Source organism: Camellia sinensis, chromosome 2 (assembly GCF_055761805.1).
Source record: "Camellia sinensis isolate YWXY chromosome 2, ASM5576180v1, whole genome shotgun sequence".
NCBI lineage: Eukaryota > Viridiplantae > Streptophyta > Magnoliopsida > Ericales > Theaceae > Camellia > Camellia sinensis.
Window position 1 is genome coordinate 86,447,113 of NC_138962.1, and position 13,238 is coordinate 86,460,350.

Below are 13,238 nucleotides of genomic sequence, written 5' to 3' on the forward strand. Positions count from 1 at the left end.
AAAGAAGATACAAGCAGACATCTCCATCTGGGGATTGCTTATGGCATCACGAGTACACAGACAGGCTGTCTTATCGGCTATGGACAAGGCCAAGCTCTCTATAGACACGACACCCGAACAGCTGGTGGGCATAGTTTTTCCGGAAGGAGCTACCCCGATGTTGACTTTCTCTGACAAAGAGCTACCACCTGAGGGTGCGAACCATAACAGGCCACTCTACATCTCCGTGGAATGTAGAAACAAATGGATATCCGTGGTGCTTGTAGACACAGGGTCTGCCATCAACGTCTGCCCGGCAAGGACAGCATATGCCATCGGTTTAAAGAACACAGACTTTGTGCCGACAGCCCAAGTAATTTGGGCGTATGACAACACAAGCCGAGAAGTCATGGGGACAGTAAAAATTCAGACCAAGGTTGGGCCAGGACAACATGAGATAGACTTCCATGTCTTAGAAGTTCCGGCAACTTTCAATATGCTCTTGGGGCGGCCGTGGCTGCACCAGGTGAAAGCAGTGTCATCCACCTTGCATCAGATGGTGAAATACCTCACATGAGAAGGGAGTAGCCATTGTTTTTGGGAATTCATCGATCCATCCACCGCCGGAGGTGTCTACGCCAGTCCTGGAAATTGAGCACGGCATGGAGGATATGTTTATATTGGGTTTTACCTTAGCTGAGGCTCGGGTTGTGCAGAACATCATGGCTGTTAATGAGGGAATTTACGTCAGTGCTCAATCTGTATACCTCATGAACAAGCTTCAACACATCCCCGGGATGGGATTGGGAAGGAGCGGCTGAAAGGGCGTCGCAGCGTTGGCCGAAGTGCCACACAACCCCCATACCTTTGGTTTGGGTTATCTGCCCACTAAAGAGGATTGGATAAGGAAGGGAAAGGAAATGGCTGGGAGAGCCAGAGCAAAGCAGGCTGGGAAGCCTTTTGAGCTGATGCATAGGCCCATTCAGGGTACCCTAAACGGACGTTTCGTCCGGGAGGGGGAGGACTTTCCATTTTGTGGTTTCCCAGAGCCATGGCTGAATACGGAAGGGAAGCGCGTGCCAGGCTTTGAGATCTTTTTTGACTTACAGTTATCCAGGGATGACGTTGCCGAAGAGCAGACGGACCCATTAGCTGAGGCTGAGCAGAGTAAGAAAGTGCATTCTGACGACGCTGAAAATGAAATAGGGGTAGCGTTGGCATGTCTACTTTCAGATCCTCCGATCGAACAGAAGTGCTTGGGGGATAACTTCTCGGTATGCATGCTCGGGAATGGAACGGCTGCGGGCCTGCCGGTAACTATTTTGGATGCATCTATCGCACCCTCTCTCATTTGGCAGTATGAAGAGGGACTTTTGTCCAGCAGCACCGGGTCAGGTAGTGAGCCGGAATCTGATTCCACCGAGTCCTGTGAGTCAGAATCAGGTTCCAGCTCGACTGAGTCTAAGTCTGGTAATCCTGGGGGTGATAACCCGGATACCACAATCTTGTCCAGGTCGTCTTTTTCTTTCTCATTTGAGTCTGTTGTAACCAAGGAATCGGACGATTTGGATGTACTTAATGAGAATGGAGTAGCTGTGGTTTCCGAGTACTTTTCTATGCCCTTGATTTGTTGCATTAATTCAGACTTTCAAAATTTTGATGAAAACGACGAGGAAGAAATTCCTTCGGTTTTGCAACGCTTAATTGAACAAGAGCAGGAAAGATTTGTTAAACCTTTAATTGATGAAATCACCACTGTGAATATTGGTACTGAGGAGTACCCGCGGCTGGTCCAGATTGGGTCCACGTTGTCTTCGGAGGAACGCAAGCGCTTAGTCGCTTTATTAAAAGATTTCAAAGATGTTTTCGCGTGGTCCTACGAAGACATGCCTGGAATCGATCCTGAGATTGTACAGCATCAGATCCCTCTTGACCCCGAGGCTCGAACCGTTAAACAAAAACTCAGGAGGATCTGCCCGGACTGGGCTCTCAAGATTAAGGAAGGGGTCACCAAGCAAATCGACGCAGGGTTCTTGCTGGTATCTGAGTACCCGACTTGGTTGGCCAACATAGTTCCGATGCCGAAGAAAGATGGCAGGATTAGGGTATGCGTAGATTTCAGGGATTTGAACAGAGCTAGTTCAAAGGACGACTTTCCCTTGCCGCATATCGATGAGTTAGTAGACTTCACAGCAGGGCACGCTTTGCTTTCATTTATGGATGGCTTCTCAGGCTACAATCAGATAATGATGGCACCAGAAGATCGGGAAAAAACTGCCTTCACCACCCCATGGGGGACGTACTGCTACAGAGTGATGCCGTTTGGGTTGAAGAATGCTGGAGCTACATATCAACGGGCCGCGACCACAATATTGCATGACATGATCCACAAAGAGGTTGAGGTGTACGTGGACGACATGATTGTCAAGTCCAAGGAAAGAGAGGGTCACTACACCGCCTTGCAAAAGTTCTTTCAAAGGATCAGAGAATTTTGGTTGCGGTTGAATCCTCAGAAGTGTACGTTTGGTGTTACAGCAGGGAAAATGTTGGGGTTTCTAATTACACAAAGAGGCATCGAAGTCGACCCTTCCAAAATCAAGGCCATCTTAGAAATGCCACCACCAAGGACTGAAAAGGAGGTGCGAGGCTTTCTGGGTAAAGTGCAATTCATAAGACGGTTTATCTCAAAATTAACCTTGACTTGTGAACCACTTTTTGGTCTCCTGAAGAAAGGAAATAAATTCCAGTGGAACGGCCGATGCCAAGCTGCTTTTGAACAAATCAAGGAATATTTGCAGAACCCACCTGTGTTGTCACCGCCAAAGCCGGGGAAACCGTTGATATTGTACCTTTCAGCAATTGAGACTACAATGGGCTGTATGCTCGCGCAAGAATCAGAGGACAAAGTGGAGAGAGCCATCTACTATCTGAGCAAGAAGATACTAGAGTATGAGACTCGCTACACACCGTTGGAAAAGGCTTGCCTAGCTTTGGTATGGGCTACCAGGAAGCTGCGACACTACTTGTTAGCTCACTCTGTAATGTTGGTTTCAAGATTAGATCCCATCAAATATCTTTTCGAGAAACCGGCACTTACGGGTAGGCTAGCTCGTTGGTTGCTGTTGCTTTCCGAATTCGATCTGAAATATGTAACGCGCAAGTCGGTCAAGGGAAGAGCAGTAGCAGAATTCTTAGCCGATCATCCCGTGGAAGGAGGTGAAGCAGTTGAGTACCTATTCCCAGATGAAGCCATTTTGCACATCGAAGATGAAACTTGGACGATGTACTTTGACGGAGCGTCAAACCAGTATGGGTATGGGATAGGGGTGTTGTTGATAGCACCCGACAAATCCCGTATCCCTTTAGCATTTAAACTTCGGTTCAAAGTCTCGAACAACGAAGCAGAATATGAGGCATGCATTGCCGGTCTAGAAGCAGCCCTAGAACTAGGGGCAAGACGGTTGGACGTCATCGGGAACTCGATCCTTGTTGTGTGTCAAGCAAAAGGAGACTGGAAAGTCAAAGAAGAAAAGATGATGATGTATCACCAGACCTTGGACTTGTTGATTCCTCAGTTTGAGAAGCTGAACTTTGCTCATCTACTAAGAGAGAACAACAGGTTCGCAGATTCTTTAGCAACTCTATCTTCCATGATAGACATCCCGTTCGGAGTCCAGATGCGTCCAGTCATTATTGACCAGAAATTTTCGCCAGCCTACGAGTCGATTGCTGCTACAGACGAGGTTCAAGAAGAGAATCCCTGGTATTACGATATTTGGAATTTCTTGGAGAAGGAAGCATATCCACCAGGGGTAAATGCCAAGGATAAAAGGGCAATCAGAAGAATGGCCGTTCAGTTCATCATCTGCGGAGGTAAATTGTATAAGAGAGGTCATCTAGGAATGCATAAGCTGTGCGTTGAAGCCGAAGAATCAAAACGCCTGATGAAGGCCATCCATGGAGGGGAATGCGGTGCGCATATGTAGACACCCCATTTTTGACCGTCCTCAAGACTTGGACGTCACCGTTTGAACACTCGGTGATCATCCATGATCGTGTTCGTTTAGAGTTCCCGGAGGTCTCGGCTCGCGCGCCCTGCCTCAGGATCTCCGAACTTGACCGTTTAGTGTCTGGTTTTGCACCGAACACTCATTGTTTTGCCTTGGAAGGGCAGGGAATGCCTTATGAGGCATCCCCATACACCACCGGTAGTGGCTAGAGGCCACCGGCTGGTCTTTTGCTTCCATCGGCACAATTTGTTGCCGGTCAGCATAGTTTGTTGCCGGTCGGCACTGTTTTTTGTCGAAGTGACATTTTTGGGCAGCCGACCACTGTTCATCCACTTTATGGAGATATTTTGTGCCAGCTGTGATAGGTGGCACCAACTCTTCCCCCCTCCATACACGTGTATGGAGGGATCTCCCTCTAGCCAAGCTTGTTGTATAAGCTTTGCAAGAGGGAGTCCTTTAAGAGAGGGGCTTTCCTCTTTGATCTAGGTTAGAAAGTTAGAACCAAAAACCAGAGCTTAGAGATATAGATACATATTATCTCTATATCTCCCTCTCTCTCCTCCTTTGTGTGTGTTCCTTAGCTCAAAAGTGTGTTTTTACCTTACTTTTGCACCATTACACACACCATTACACCTTACTCCGAGATTGAGGGACTTGGAGGGTTGTTTCTTGAGTTTTTGGACTGGTTTTGATCAAAAGAAGAGGGCTAGACCATTTGTTCTTCAAGGGTTCTTCAAGGGTGAGCATCTTGCTTTTTATTCTCCAAACTTGCAATAGTTTTCTACCTATCTTGCTTGCTGTTTTAGCTCTTGTGTATAACATGAAAAAGGCTTATATTTTCATGCTTTAGAACTTTCATTAAGGTCATTTTGTGGTTTGAGTGCAAACTCACCCTTCTAGGCCTTGTTTGGTCCATTTTGGTGCCTCTTTGGTAAGGCTTTGTTCACTTCAGTATTTTGGTCCTTTGACCACTAAAAACCAGTTGATTTTCAGTGTTAAAAAAGGTGGTTTGAAGTCTTGCATAGGGGAGGGACACCCCTCTCCCTTCTTTGTTTTGTTTCCTTGCTTTTTTGGCTTAAAAGGGTAGCATGTGTGCTTGATCATTCTTGGCCTCATTTCAGAAGTTTTTTAGGTGTTTTAGGTCATGTGTAACCTATGTTTTTGGCCGGATTTGTGCCTCCTTGTATGCTTGTAGCGCTTGCTTTGTATTGCTCCATTTTGCTTAAGAAGTGCATCTCATGATTAGGCCATGATTCTTGTGTGTGTTGGCTTAGTTCCATGAAGCTTTTAGTATTGTTTTTCCATGCTTAAAGTCTGTTAGTTATCCATTTGGTCATGCTTGGCATGTTTGTTATAGGTGCTATGTATTTTGGCTTGAAAGCTTTGAGCATGTTGACCTCTAGCATGCATGGTTGTGATCACCCTCATGATTTAACATCATTTAGGACCACATTTTTAGTCCAAGAATCATGTTTGTATGTGTGCATGCATGACCTCTTTTATACCTTGAGGGTGTACCCTCTTATGCCTAGGAATGAGTCTTGGTGCATATGCCTCTTGGGAATCATCTTAGCTGCCATTTTAGGAGGGTTTGGAGTCCTATCTTGGTCTGCAAAATTCTGTTTTTACTTGTTTTAATCATGCCATGAGAGGTCATGTTGGTGGGGGTAGGTTGTCTCCTTTTTGTGCCTTAACCTTGGGACCATAAGTTTTCTTGTTAACATGAGATGTTGCCCGTCATTTTGAGCACTTTTTGGTGCTGTTTTGGGATGGACTAAGGTCTGTCCCTTTATGGTTCAAGGCCCCATTGCATGCTTGTTTCATGTGTATTGCATGGTTGCTTCATTAAGCCTCGTAGCATGCTAATCCCATTCCCAAATTGGTCTATGTTTGCATCACATTTGCACCTTGCATGCTTGGCATTGCACGTTTGTCATGTTGGTTGCATAGTACTTGTTGTGCCTTGCATCTTGGTATCATGTTGCATGTTGAGCCATGTTTGCATAACATGCATTGCATTTACTTGGTTTGGGGTGTCAAACCAAGTGTGGGAATCGAGGAACATTCATACTTCAAGTGATGTAATGTGCCTCGATTCCCGGTCACCGGGGCCTTTGATTCCAACTTGATAAGGCTTCGGTTTTCATTTTGTTTGTCGCATGCATCTTTATATCAAATGGCAAATTTGATTCTTTGAGCCACCATGTACCATTGATGGTTCAAAGATCGAAGGGCATGTTTCCTTGAGTTCAAAACATGATAGGAAGCATAACCATGCTCACATGTACCTGAAAACCCCATGCCATGCACTGTCTGTTCTCTGTTTGCTGTCAATTTGTCTTCTGCAGGAGGTTTCTGCCGACCGGCAGAATTTAGTGCCGACCGGCAATCTCTGGAGTGCCGATGAATCCAATAAATGCCGATGGAAATTCTGGAGTGCCGGTGGGAATTCTGTCTGGCCGGTGGTGCTCTGTAGCATGTAAGGAACCTGCTCCAGGACTTGGGCAATTTTCAGAGAGACAAGGCAGTACAAACAGAGGTGGCAGGGGTACGGTACGGGTTTTTCGGGCGAGCCAATTTCCGAGCATGCATCATCTGCGCACTCCGAGGCAGAGGCTGTGGCCATCCTCCTTTTCTTTTGCATCCTTCCTTTTAACTAATTAGAAAATTCTGTAATAATTTTATTTGTTTATTATTTGGGACTGTAATATTTATTTGGGCCCTCCGAGTGAGGGCAAATCTGTAATAAGTGTGTGTGGGTGGTGTGTATGTCTTCCAACCCCACTTCTTTCTTCCCTTTTATTTACCTGCTTACGATGGTAGATTAGGGCATATTTGAATTTAGCATACCTTATGCTATGCATGCGTGCATTCATGCATTTGTACTGCATGTATTGGGCTCGGTACATCACGCTAACTGCATTTGTACTTCAATTTACAAATCGAATATGTGATAATTGATCGCATTACATATGCCATGTTTAGGTTAACCGAGCCTATCTAAATTGCATCCTGTATGTGTTGCATTAGGCAATTTAACATGAACTAGGACACGCACATTTTGCTAACTAGTTTACTGTTTTGGCACGGAGTACTAGGTAAGCTTTTATGCTTTAGCATATCGCATGCGTGTGAATGTTGCCATAAAAGCATGATTACCATGAGGCTAGTTGCTTATGTGATATAACTGCTTGAATGCCTGTGGATGGAGGTTGAATTACCTAAATTGGAATAATGCATTAAAACTGTGAGTTTTAAGCCCACTAGATAGTGGCAAAATCATCTTTTCTAAAAACCCACTTGAGGGTGGCAAAATCCGCATTTTAGCCTACTTGCGAGTAGCAAACCAATTTCAAAACAAACATGAAATGTTTTATTCCAATTTGGGTGATTTGGTTTATACTTGTTTGCTGCGCGCACAACATAGTAATTCTAGGCTAATAACTGGTTTGAGAACACATAACGCTTTCAAAATTGGATATCACGGTTAGTAAAGGCCGGTCTTCAGACCGGGCGAGAGGGGGTGCTCATAGCTGACCTTCCCCGATCGTACCCAAGCTCCCGAGCCGAGATAACTCCGGTGATGACGGACATGTGGCCTTCGGCACCGAGTCAGGGTTTCCTAAATTTCCCCATTTAAAAAAAAAATATTTAGGTGGCGACTCTGTATCTGGCAAAGCAGTCCATATTTGGCACTACTTTTTCAAAAAAATCTGTTTTTCAAAACGATTTTCCAGATTTGGACTCTTTGGTTCAGATTAAGAACCGCGACAACAAAATCGCGAGTCCGAACTGTAGTAGCATGAGGCCCACGGGCGCGTCTACAGCATATGAACGGGGTAATGCTAGCGCGGAAGATCCTCAGACAAGGTTATTATTGGTCCACCATGGAGGAGGATTGTATCGGTTTTGTTCGGCGATGCCACACGTGTCAGATCCATGCAAACCGCATGAAGATTCCGCCATCCAAGCTGTACAATATGACTTCGCCATGGCCATTTTTAGTTTGAGGAATCGATGTGATCGAGGCTGTCACTCTGAAGGGGTCGAATGGGCATGAGTTCATCCTAGTCACGATAGATTATTTCACGAAGTGGGTTGAAGCCCAATCTTATGCGGTGTTGAAGGCTTCGCACGTTGCAAAATTTATCAGAAACAACATCATCTGTCGTTATGGGGTCCCAAACGAGGTCATTTCGGATAATGGTTCCCACTTCAAGAAAGAAGTGATTGACTTGTTGGAGAAATACAACGTGTCTTTTCATAAGTCATCCACATACCGGCCACAAACCAATGGAGCGGTTAAGGCCGCCAACAAGAACATCAAACACATATTGCAGAAGATGGTGGAAACCTATCGAGATTGGCCAGATAAGCTGCCGTTTGCTCTGTGGGGCTACCAGACTTCAATTAGAACTTCCACTGGGGTGACTCCGTATTCATTGGTTTATGGGATGGAGGCCGTTCTACCTATTGAAATTGAGGTTCCTTCTTTGCCTGTACTGGCTGAGTGTCAAATAGCCGAAGCAGATTGGCAGCAGAGCAGATTTGAGGAACTCATACTCTTTGATGAAAGAAGACTGAAAGCACTGTACCATGTTCAAGGTTATCAGCGCAGAATTGCCCGGGCTTTTAACAAGAAAGTTAAGTCCAGGAATCTAAAAGAAGGAGATTTAGTGCTCAAAGACAACTGAGCTCCCATCTACGACCCTAGGGGCAAGTTCAGACCCAATTGGACTGGTCCCTACATCATTACGTCTATCTGGTCAGGTAGAGCTGTGGTTCTAATGGACCTAGATGGCCTAGAGTTCTCCCAACCGATCAACATGGACAAGTTGAAGAAATATTACCCTTGAGAGGCTCGCTAGGCCGAAAACCCGAAAGGGCGACCTAGGCAAAAGTTAGAGCATGAAAAATTTGAAATTATAAAAACTGAGCTCGCAAGGTTAAAAACCCGCAAAGGGCGGCCTTGGCAAAAGTTAGAGCGTAAAAGGAGAGCGAAAATACTCGAGCGAACCCAAGCCTGAACTACGTAAGGCTTGATTCCCATCTTTGGGATACGTAGGCAACTTCATCCCGAGGTTCAGCCATAAACTTTTCCCTGACCAACTTTGTCCATTTGATCGTCTTGGCCATCTTCGTCTAGTCAGCATTCAAGAGTTCGGTTATGATCTCCGGTATAGTGTTTTTCAGACTAGGGGCAACTTTCCGTTGCTGTGCAGTGCCGCGGTACCATTCAGACTAGAGGTAACTTTCCAGTTGCTAGGATCCGGGGTTATGCATCTCAGTGACAGATCTCAGGCGTGTCCAGTTCTGATCCATATCGAAAATGATTTTGAAAAGTTTTGATAAAAGTTGATTTTGCTCAAATTAATCTTTTTACAACTTGGACCATTTTTGGACCAAAGCAGAAAATCTTCAGTACCTACAACTTTCAATTTCATTAATTTCAATACAGAGTCTTCCTACTCTTGCATACGAATTGAAGTTGCGTTTTATTACATTCATAAAGAAAACTTGAAAGTACTAATAAAGCAATAAATCCGAGGCATAGATGAGTCAGGTGTTCCTGCGCCCCCTCCCAAAGCTGGTTGAAGCCCCTGATGCCAAAGTGGGTCCTTCCTGTGCCTCTTCATTAAGCCAATCTAGGCACTCGTCAGACAAAGTGCAACTGAAAGTGGGAGCGGGGGCCAGGAGTTCTCTCGTCCTCCATGCTGTGGCATATCGGGCAAGCTGTGCGCCTCGGACCGGGAATGCAGCCGGATGCTCTACTCGCTCTTGCGGGCAAGTCTGGTCATGGTCAAACTGGCGTTGGAACCAGAAAGGAAAGTAGAACACACAGTGCGTCAGACCAATCAACTGGATCCCGGCCTGCCGGGACATGCGGTAGCTCATTGCCGGGAGGTTGAGTCAAGGATAGCGCCAAGCGATGCGGTTTGCAGGCAAATTGCACATCCAGTTGTACCACCACCCCTCATCCAGGGCATCGACCAGGCGTTGTCGGAAAAAGTAGCCGCGAGCTGAGTAGGCTGGGCAAGAGTCCACAACCTGTAACTTATCCATCAACCACACCTGGGAAGGGATAAAAAAACAAGAGAATAAAGAATAAAGAGATGTACGATGAGAGAAAAGTGAGCAAAAGGGTTTTGCGAGAAAACTGAGCCTGAGGGCCGAGTGATGTGAGCAATACATATGTGAGATTGGGTGGGAAACATTACCTGCAACAGTAGTGGACTCCCTGCAAGCCTTACCGTCTCCCGGCGGTGAAAAGTATCTAAACCCATCAATGTCTCAGCCAATATCATAGCAACACAGCTTTTGCCCTCCTTCAAACCTTGGACGACCTCGATCAACCGGACACTGAATCCTCCAGAACCCGAGGCAAGCAAGAAATGAGATAGCAAGCATAGGCAAAACGCGTGTTGCCGATAGCCCTGCCAATGATGGTCGCCGCGGTCACCAGCATTAGAAAAGTGTTGGATCAGGCCGAGGATGTCCAGTTCCCAATTGCAGATCAGAGACCGAGCGTCATGTAAAGTGAGGCCACACATTTGTCCTAGGGCTTGGACATGGCCAAACCGGAGTTGAGGCAGGATTTCCTCATTACGCTCGGATTCCATCAAAACTTGAAAATCTTCAAAGGTCGGACACATCTCTTGCCCGCCGAAACTGAAGACGTGTGTTACCGGGTTCCAAAACCTTGCCGCGGCATGGAGGAAAGGAAGGTGCAGTGGAGTACGACCTAGCGTGAATAGTGCATTCAAGCCGAAGCCCCAGGAGTTCAACTTTTCCGAGCCATCAAGAGAAGCAATCCAAGCTGTGAGATTTTGGATGAGGAATGCCTCCATTTTGATGCAAAACTGAGATGGAATGAATGAACCACGAAGCTAGGACCTTTATAGAGGATAAGGCACTGTTCGGGGGACACGTGTCGAAAATTTGGTGGCTGCCAAGCTAGGTGGTCGGCCGGCCACCTTTTCTGGTAGGCCGACCATCCCTCTCCCCTCAAATGCAAAAAGTTGGTCGGTCAGCTCCCTTAGGTGGTCGGCCATAAGGAGGGAGGTAGCTTTGGTCTAGTCCTAGCTTCTGGAAGAAGATTCCTAGCATTTCCATGCATCGGGAATGTTGAAGGTGCGAGTTTTTCTCAATTTCGGATATGTTCCGTCACCCAGATCGTCCGAAATGCATTTTGTTTATCGAGTTGTTGTTAAGTCTTGCTTATCGAGTTGTTGTTTTGCTTATCGAGTTGTTTCGTTTGTCGAGTAATTAAGTTCATCGAGTTGTTAAGTTTGTCGAGCCATTAAGTTTTGGGTTGTTACTTTTTCAACATTGTTGTATCTTGTTTATCGAGTTAAAAACTCGCTAAGGTTTTGTTATTTCTTAGTAAGTTAGGTTGTTTAGTTTGTTGCGTCGGTTCCCTACCTGACTTGACAATTTTCAAATGCACGATTCCATTCAATCCCATTTTGTGTAAAATGATGCGATGCGATGCGATGCAAGAACATAAAATACAACACTTTTTAAAAAAAAAGCTGTTTCATTCCATCATGCTTCCTTTGTTACAACATTTGACAACAAGGGTACAAGTTTTACAGAAAATAAAACTGCCTAATAATGTACAATGTGCTACAACTACTAGTAAAAAAAAAAAAGGCAAATAAAGCAGGAAACAGCTGCATCAATGCTATCAAGTACAGGAGTAAGAGGCCCTCTTCGTCCTCTTCTGTGGAGCAGCCTCGGTACCATCATCGCCATCTGAGTCAGAGCTGTCATCCTCGGGATCCTCTTCAGCATCACCTCCGCCCTCGGAACCAGACTCAGAGTCACCCTTTCTGCCGGCGGATGTCTCTGACTGAGGATGCGCGGACTCCTCCTCCTCACTGGACCCCTTCTCTATGATATGTGCTCTGCGCCCACCTCGTCTGCGAGACGACTCCCCTCTACCAGCTCCTCGAGAAGGCCTAGATGGCCCAGCTCCTCGGGAGGGCCTAGATGGCCCGGTCTGTGGTCTGGTATGTAGCGGAGGCATCTGAAAAGAAAGAGTGCAATACATCAGCCAAAGTATGTATATTAGATGCAGATACAAGAAAATTATATAAAGTGGGTGCATGTAGATACATTACATGAATGTGGTGTGTGTCAGATGTGCTCTACACATACGGTCAATCAATGCGGTAAGATGTTCAAGTTCGACATGTCCTCAGAAGTATGATACATGCAAGAAAATTAAAGAGTACCTGGAAACCGAGGATGGACAGCTGCGCCTCTCTCCGCAAGACCATGCCCTCGAGCGAGGCCACCAATCCGAGCATCCCCTCCATGTACTCTCTGGGTGGCTGCAGATACAAGCTCAAACCATCAAGGACTGAATGAATGCCTAAGTATCTGAGTGATAAATGAAAAGTAGTGGAGCATACCGGTGGCGAGTCAGGATCACTGACGTATCGGTGGTCAGGCATGGGGGGCTCTATCGGAATTGGGTAGGAGGTCCCTTATCGCCATCCCATCAGCTCAGTCGGCATGTCTGGTCATCCGGCATGATGATGAGTCGGAGGAATCGGTGGGACCAGTCCAGCCCCACCTCTCGATGTGCCCACCTTGCTAGTAGAAGGGGCACTTGCAGCCTGGGGTCGGCTCGACAATGGCATATCAGCAGACCTCCTCGTGGGAATACGGACACCTACCAGTGGAGGCATCAAGTATGTATGACGGTAGGTTGCGTACTCCCCATCCTCCAAGTATAATAATGCATCGGTGCCCAACTTGGCGTCAATGACACCCTGGGAAGTGAGCCCATCAGCGGACCGCATACCGTCCGGGGGTACTGAAGGGACACTCTGCTCAGGAAAGCCCATAGTCTGGCGAATGAAGCACTCCCCTAAAAACCAGGTCCTACCAACTGGCCCCTCGAACAAGATCCTATACCGGGAAGCAGCCCATCCTCCGGCAAACTGGAATCGGAGGTCCCCGCCTAAAGGCACCCAGGGCAGCCAGGTGATCTGCGGATAACCAATTCATAAGTCGATTATAAATCATAAATATGCAAGCTAAATCAAAGATGAAAACATGGGGAACTGAGAGTTCTGAAAATACCTCGGTCGCCCGTACCGTGTCAAAATACTGCCGCAGGTAGAGGAGAGTCTCTCGGGGCCGCAGCCGGTACTGGCCCTCGAAGACGAGCGAGTAGGGGGTCATGAGGGGCGCCTCCACCTTGAGCTCTGGGGCTAGCGTCGGAAAGTACGCAAAAAC